The following is a 7555-nucleotide window of genomic DNA, read 5'->3' as shown; positions in this document are numbered from 1 at the left end:
TGCTGCTAAGTCACTTCAGTCATGTCCGACTCTGTGTGACCCCATTGACGGCAGCCCACCAGGCTCCCCCATCCCTGGGATTCTCCAGGCAAGAACACTGGAGTGGGTTGCCATTTCCTTCTCCAATGTGTGAAAGTGAAAAGTGAAAGTGAAGTCGCTCAGTCGTGTCTAACTCCTAGCAACCCCATGGACTGCAGCCTACCAGGCTCCTCCATCCATGGGGTTTTCCAGGCAAGAGTAATGGAGTGGCTTGCCATTGCCTTCTCTGACACTTTATTGCTTAGGCATGATTTATTTCTTCCTTTCTTCCTTTCTCTCTCTCACTTTCTTTCATCTTTTGTCTGTGCCTTGAGACATGTAGGATCTTAGTTCCCTAACCAGGGATGGAAGCTGTATCCCCTGCTTTGGAAGTACAGAGTCTTAAACACTGGACCACCAGGGAAGTCCCTACGCATCATTTCTTAAAATGTTTCAAATTCTAACCTACAACTAGACTTAAACCATTTTTATTGCTCTTCAAATAATATTTAAAATGTTGGAAGCTCCTACTTTTTGTAACATCCACTCAAAGTTGACTATAATACTTCTTTTCTTAGCTGATATTAATTTCAGTTAATCATTCATTTGATGAAGATGTATTATGTGACATCATTATAAACTTTAGAGAAATCAGTGTTGGTTTTAAAGTGATTAGTAGAGTGATATGTGAGTTATTTGCTAGGATATTCAAATTATCCAACAATAAGGCTTTATTGAACAAAGTGGTAAGGGTGTTAGCATAAAAGCATGAACAAATACCCAGACAGCATACATGGGAATTATCCAGGTGGATAATAGATATACTAAAAACCCACACATGTGTGAAGTACAATCTGAGAATGTATCAAAATTGCATTCAAAGAAAAAAAATCATGTTTTCATGACACACAGTAGAATACCAGTTAAGACAAATGAATACCCTTGATCATAGAACAAGGAGAAATTCTTCCACCAAATGTGTGTAACTGCCAAATGGGATCATACTAAAAAAAATATGGAGGGAAAACTAATTTTGCGTATGTAACGAGGCAGAACTGAAGCTGATTCTTGAGGTTCTGCTTCAGATTATCCAAGAGAGTTGTGCTCACCTTTTAACCATTTGTGGTAAGTATAAGATTCAAGTATAAAAATTAAAGAGTGAGAGACTATTTTGGGGGACTCTAAAATCACAGCAGATTTTGGGCTGGTAACTGCAGCCATGAAATTAAAAGACACTTGCTCCTTGGAAGAAAAACTATGACCAACCTAGACAGCATATTAAAAAGCAGAAACATTACTTAGCCAACGAAGGTCCATCTAGTCAAAGCTATGGTTTTTCCAGTAGTCATGTATGGATGTGAGAGTTGGACTATAAAGAAAGCTGAACACTGAAGAAATGATGCTTTTGAACTGTGGTGTTGGAGAAGACTCTTGAGAGTCCCTTGGACTGCAAGGAGATCCAACCAATTCATCCTAAAGGAAATCAGTCCTGAATATTCATTGGAAGGACTGATGCTGAAGCTGAAACTGCAATACTTTGGCCACCTGATGAGAAGAACTGACTCATTGTAAAAGGCCATGGTGCTGGGAAAGATTGAAGACAGGAGGAGAAGGGACGACAGAGTATGAGATGGTTGGATGGCATCATTGACTCTATGGACATGAGTTAGAATAAGCTCCGGGAATCAGTGATGGACAGGGAAGCCTGATGGACTGCAGTCCATGCGGGTCACAAAGAGTCGGACGTGACTGAGTGACTGAACTGAACTGCGATGTGGCTTATTGCAGTAATAAACTTGTAAGTTTTTCAGCCATTTCCATTATTTATCTCAGACCTTTACTCTTGTATTCATTTTAGTACAAGCCATTGTGCCAATTTTTAAATGCCAAATATGCCTTAAATAAAGTTAAAGAAAGTGGGTTTTTTCCTTAATGAAAGAGTTTTAAACCACTTTCTATTTTCCTTTATTGTATTTTGTGTTTTACTAGGTTGGAGAAGACTGGACCATGGTGAGAGCCTGGAGCTTGACCAGATCATAAGGCTGGGCAAAGGTGGCAAGATTAACAGGCTCCACTGTCATTTCAGAGAAAGGTCTAACCCAGTGAGCAAGGCATGGTTTTCTTTGTTTCCCATTCTTAATCAGTAGAAACAGGTATAGGTCTTGGAAATGGAAGACCTTGATTTGAAATCTGGGTTGGTTTGGGGTTTTTTTTAAAGTCTTTTGGTTTTGTTAAATTTTTTTTGGCTGAGTTGCTTGATATTTGTGGGATTTTAGTTCCCAGACCAGGGATTGAACACTGGTCCTTGGCAATAACAACATAATGTCTTAACCACTGGACCAGCAAGGAATTCCTTCCTCATTTTTTTTTTTAAATACAATTTTTACATCTCATTTTTTATTTATTGTTGGCTCTTTGTTGCTGCACTTGGGGGCTATTCTCTAGTTGTGGAGTGCAGAATTCTCATTGTGGTGGCTTCTACTGAGTATGGGCTCTAGGGTGAAGGGGCTTCATTAGTTGTGGCACATGGGCTGAGTTGCCTGTGTATGTGGAATCTTCCTGGATCAGAGATCAAACCCATGTCCCCTGCATTGGCAGGCAGATTCTTAACCACTGAACCACCAGGGAAGTCACCACATTTCTAATTATAAGCAGTACCATAACATTATATAATTTTTCAAAACTCAATTTTTTTGTTTGTAAAATTTAATTCCTTTTAGATCTCAGATCTAAAAACCTTTCTAGAAAACATCTGAATTTGTTTCAAAGTTAAATACTTTTTCTCCAAATATATTTCTAAGGACTCAAGTTCAAAACCTTGTGCTACTCTGAACTCCTTCTCTTTTGTTCTTATGGGGAATTACCTGAATTGACTTGATTCTGAATCAAATCTGAATTCTATTAATTCTTTTCTTTCCATACCTATTCCCAGGCTCTTGTTTCCTCAACTCTAAATCATTGAAGGTGGTTTTTGACTGGTTTCCTTCTTTCTAATTTCTTTGCTCTATAATCTGTCTTATAAATCTCTTTAATGTATCATTACCCTGCTCAAAAATATTGACTGACTACATTCTATAGCAGAGGCCTCAAACTGGAGCCTCAAGATTGAATATAATCTGCAAATTTATTGTATTAAACCTCTCCAGTATTCAGAACATTGTGTTTTTTTTTCTTGTTTTGTTTTAAATTTTATTTATTTATAGCCCTGCTGGTCTTTGTTACTGCACATGGACTAGTTGTGCAAGCGGGAGCTACTCTCTAGTTGCAGTGTACAGGTTTCTCATTGCTATGGCTTCTCTTATTGTGAAACTTGGGCTCTAGGCATTCAGGGTTCAGTAGTTGTGGCATGCAGGCTCAGTAGTTGCAGCCCATGGGCTCTAGAGCCTGGGCTCGGTAGTTATGACACACAGGCTTAGTTGCCCCACAGCACGTGGAAGCTTCCCAGACCAGGGATTGAACCCATGTCGCCTGCACTGGTAAGCAGAGTCTTAACTACTGGACCACCAGGGAAGTCAGGAACGCTGTTCTTTAATTAATTGGAATCCTTTAGATGCTTCACTGACTTGTGTTACTTGCCTGGCCTCCAGGTTTCCAAGTATGACTGAGCAGACTGAATTGTAAATTCCAGAGGGACAATGCACATACCACCTCCTAGATTTGTACAATACACAATCTGCACAGTCAGCACTATTCGACCTGGTAGCCCAGCTAAAACCTATGGACCTTTGAGGCTCTACACACACACTATATATATATATATATATATATATATATGTCTTTTTTGGCCCTGCTCCGCATGTGGGATCTGAGTTTCCTGACCAAGGATTGAACCCATGCCCCCTGCAATGGAAGAGCAGAATATTAACCATCGGACAGCTGGGGAAAGCTGTCTAAACTCTAATCTCTACAATATGAGAAAGAAAACTGATATCTTTTTTTTTTTTTTTTACTGAATATCAGTTTATTGGATAGAGAAAGATCTTGGAGTGACCCCCGCACAGCATAAGGCAGAGATCAGACATTAGCTGCAGGGGTAGGGATGAGCAGAGGTTACCAGTTACAGGGGGAATTGACTTCTGGTTGGCCCATCTATTACCAGGGAAACGAGCAGTGGAGCACACCTCTCATCAGTTCAGTTCAGTTCAGTCGCTCAGTCATGTCCAGCTCTTTGCTACCCCATGGACTGCAGCACACAGACATCCCTGTCCATCACCAACTCCTGGAGTTTACTCAAACTCATGTCCATTGAGTTGGTGATGCCATCCAACCATCTCATCCTCTGTCGTCCCCTTCTCCTCCCACCTTCAATCTTTCTCAGCATCATGGTCTTTTCCAATGAGTCAGTTCTTCGTATTAGTCCTTCCAATGAATATTCAAGGCTGATTTCCTTTAAGATGGACTGGTTGGATCGCCTTGCTGTTCAAGGGATTCTCAAGAGTCTTCTCCAACACCACAGTTCAAAAGCATCAATTCTTTGGCACTCAGCTTTCTTATAGTCCAACTGTCACACCCATACATGACTACTAGGAAAACTATAACTTTGACTAGACGGACCTTTGTTGGCAAAGTAATGTCTCTGCTTTTTTTTTTTTTTCTTGTTTTAATTTTATTTATTTATTTATTTTTTTGCATTACAATAGTTTAATATGAACAATCAGAACTAATTAACAGTATAACAATATTTTACAACTGAAATAATTAAAATAAACTATAAAATTACTACATAAAACAGGTCTGATCTAGCTTATTTACTTTCTATAATTTCTTCAGTGCTGCAAAACCATTTATTTCTTTTTTTTTTTTCATGTTTTAATAAACACTTCGTCTTTTTGTATTGCTTTTTTTTTTATCACAATAATAGAAATATAACATCATATATCACTGTAAAACACATTTCCACATAAATGCTGATAAGCACAAAATATTTTTCATCATTTACATTTTAACTGTAATAATATATGGCAGAATTAAAGCTGCATCCATCATGTGTCTAACTCACCTTGCTGTAATGAATTTTTAAATGTAATGGTTTCTGTCGCAAAGTAAAATCGTACATAATGTCTAGTGACACAGTACGCTGGTGGATGGGTGGATTTGGAAAATGGAAATGCAACTTCATTTTTAATTAGATTTATAAACTTCACCACCTCCACCTCCAGCCAGCTTCCCAACCCTCCCTCCCACCACCATTATTTATTTATTTATTTATTTATTTAAAATGAGGCTTTTAATTAATGTTTGACAGAGCTGATTCAGGTTGAATAGACTAAATTTCTTTAAACAAACTTACTTATACTCCAGAGTCCTTTAAAAACTTAATAGCATTTATACATTGAAGGTATTTGATTTTCTTGTAACTAGCACTTCAAATGCAACAAGCATTTGACCCAACAAGCATTTGACCCAACAAGTAAAACTTTCTACAGTTCATAACTTTTATAAATAAAATAAATTAAATGTACAGTGAATAAGTTCTCTGAAATATTTCAATATTTCTGCAGGTTTAGTAACATCGTAAAATACATTTCAACTAAAATTCACAAATCTAAAAATCTGTTAGGCATTTTTAGGCGTTTTAAGTTGGAAATGAAGACCAATGTTACATCGTAATATGCCAATTACAAATAGTACTTCAAATAGCAAATACTACAGTTTGTCCCAAACTTTAAAAACTATTCATGAACTCAACACTGAACTATTGATGGCTATGAGAATTGTTTCCTAGCCTTTTTGAAAATTTCAACCCATTTACGTTTAAGGTAATTATTGATAAGTACGATCCCGTAGCCATTTTCTTTATTGCTTTGGGTTCAAGTTTATACACTCTTTCTGTGTATCCTGTCTAGAGAAGATCCTTTAGCATTTGTTGGAGAGCTGGTTTGGTGATGCTGAATTCCCTCAGCTTTTGCTTGTCTGTAAAGCTTTTGATTTCTCCTTCATATTTGAATGAGATCCTTGCTGGGTATAGTAATCTGGGCTGTAGGGTATTTTCTTTCATCACTTTAAGTATGTCTTGCCACTCCCTTCTGGCCTGAAGAGTTTCTGTTGAAAGATCAGCTGTTATCCTTATGGGAATCCCCTTATGTGTTATTTGCTGCTTTTCCCTTGCTGCTTTTAATATTTGTTCTTTGTGTTTGATCTTTGTTAATTTGATTAATATGTGTCTTGGAGTATTTCGCCTTGGGTTTATCCTGTTGGGGACTCTCTGGGTTTCTTGGACTTGGGTGATTATTTCTTTCCCTATTTTAGGGAAGTTTTCAACTATTATCTCCTCAAGTATTCTCTCATGGTCTTTCTTTTTGTCTTCTTCTTCTGGGACTCCTATGATTCGAATGTTGGAGCGTTTAACATTGTCCCAGAGGTCTCTAATATTGTCCTCATTTCTTTTAATTCGTTTTTCTTTTTTCCTCTCTGTTTCATTTATTTCTACAATTTTATCTTCTAGTTCGCTAATCCTGTCTTCTGCCTCTGTTATTCTATTGTTTGTTCCCTCCAGAGTGTTTCTGATCTCATCTATTGCATTATTCATTGTATATTGACTCTTTTTTATTTCTTCTAAGTCCTTATTAAATCTTTCTTCCATCTTCTCAATCCTTTTCTCCAGGTTATTTATCTGTAACTCCATTTTGCTTTCCAGATTTTGAATCATTTTCACCATCAAAATTTGAAATTCTTTATCAGGTAGATTCCCTATATCTTCTTCTTTTGTTTGTGTTGGTGGGCAATTATCTTGTTCCTTTACTTGCTGGGTATTTCTCTGCCTCTTCATCTTGCTTATATTGCTTTGCTTGGGGTGGCCTTTCCCTCTTCTTGCAGTTTGTGGAGTTCTCTTTATTATGTAGTTTCTTCGCTGTGTGGGGGGGTTGGACGGGTGACTTGTCCGGGATCCCTGGTTAGGGAGGCATGTGTCAGTGTTCTGGTGGGTGGAGCTTGATTTCTTCTCTTTCCTTTAGAAGACAATGGCTGCTTTTCTGGGAGCCTGATGTCCTCTGCCAGTATTCAGAAGTTGTTTTGTGGACTTTACTCCGCATTCAAATGTTCTTTTGATGAATTTGTGGGGAAGAAAGTGGTCTCGCTGTCTTATCCCTCCGCCATCTTGTTCCTTCCTCCCCAGAACACTGGATTCTTATATTCCACTTGATCGTGGAGTACCTCTTCCCAGCTGCTCCAGCAAGGCGCAGCCGCTGTACCTTACCTCGGACGAGGGGTATCTCCTCAAGGCTGCCCCTCCTGCTTTGAATGTGGATCAGCTCCTCTCGGCCCTCCGGTGCCCAAGCAGCCACCGCCTCCTGGACGTGGTACAGCTCCTCTCGGCCACCGCCCTAACCCTGGGCACGGGGCAGCTCCTCTCAGCCACGATTCTGCACGTGGTCGGTTGCGCTGGGAGCCGGGCGTCTCTCGCGTCTGCGCCGCCGGGAGCCGGGCGTCTCTCGCCGAAAACTGATATCTTGTCTAACTTTGCCTACCATAATAGCTAATGAAGCGCATCCTGTACCTCAGCCTGGAAAAGGCTGACATTCCTAAAAGCATTGCGTGC

This window comes from Moschus berezovskii, chromosome 6 (genome assembly GCF_049115385.1).
Source record: "Moschus berezovskii isolate FMDL1 chromosome 6, NW_MosBer_1.0, whole genome shotgun sequence".
NCBI classification, from domain to species: Eukaryota; Metazoa; Chordata; class Mammalia; order Artiodactyla; family Moschidae; genus Moschus; species Moschus berezovskii.
Note: the sequence above shows the minus strand (reverse complement) of the source record.